Consider the following 664-nt stretch of genomic DNA (forward strand, 5'->3'; position numbering starts at 1 on the left):
CAGGTTTAAATATACCTTTACTACCTATTTTTATGTTCGTAAAGAGATCAATCATTTCACGAAGAAAAGAAATGCTAATATTGTATATGTTTTCGTTTTTTGTACCTAATGCTGTACAACATGATCTAGAAGTCATCAGTGAGAACCATTTAGATATTTGTTTAACGAACCATGAAGTAGTAATAAATTTCGGCTTATGATTTTCATTTGCTAAAAATTCGAAGGAACTACTGACATGGATTGAAAAAACATTTTTTGCTTTGTTTACTCGCATTTTATTATAATTATTAGTAGTTTTAACATCATCAAGGTGTAATCTAGGTGTTAGTAAAAATTCTAGATCTTTCTGAGATTCGATTAATTCATAAAAATGAGCAACTTCAACTTTACTGCATGGTAAATTATACTTAATAACAAATTCATCCGGCAAGATAAAAAATTTGTTGTTAAGTAATGATCCCCAACAGCCAAACCTGAAAAGACAGATCATGCGTAGAGTGTGCTATAAATTTTTGATACCAAAAAGGCAACAGATTTCTCACAGTTGTAATATCTAGAGTCCTAGATTATCAGAGAAGCGCGACCGGTGTTACGAGTCCTGATTGGACTTGCAAATGGCCAATCATAAGATTGATTTATCGGTATTATAAATGGCTGTCGAATA

Source organism: Wasmannia auropunctata, unplaced genomic scaffold, assembly GCF_000956235.1.
Source record: "Wasmannia auropunctata unplaced genomic scaffold, wasmannia.A_1.0 LD336043.1, whole genome shotgun sequence".
Classification (NCBI taxonomy): domain Eukaryota; kingdom Metazoa; phylum Arthropoda; class Insecta; order Hymenoptera; family Formicidae; genus Wasmannia; species Wasmannia auropunctata.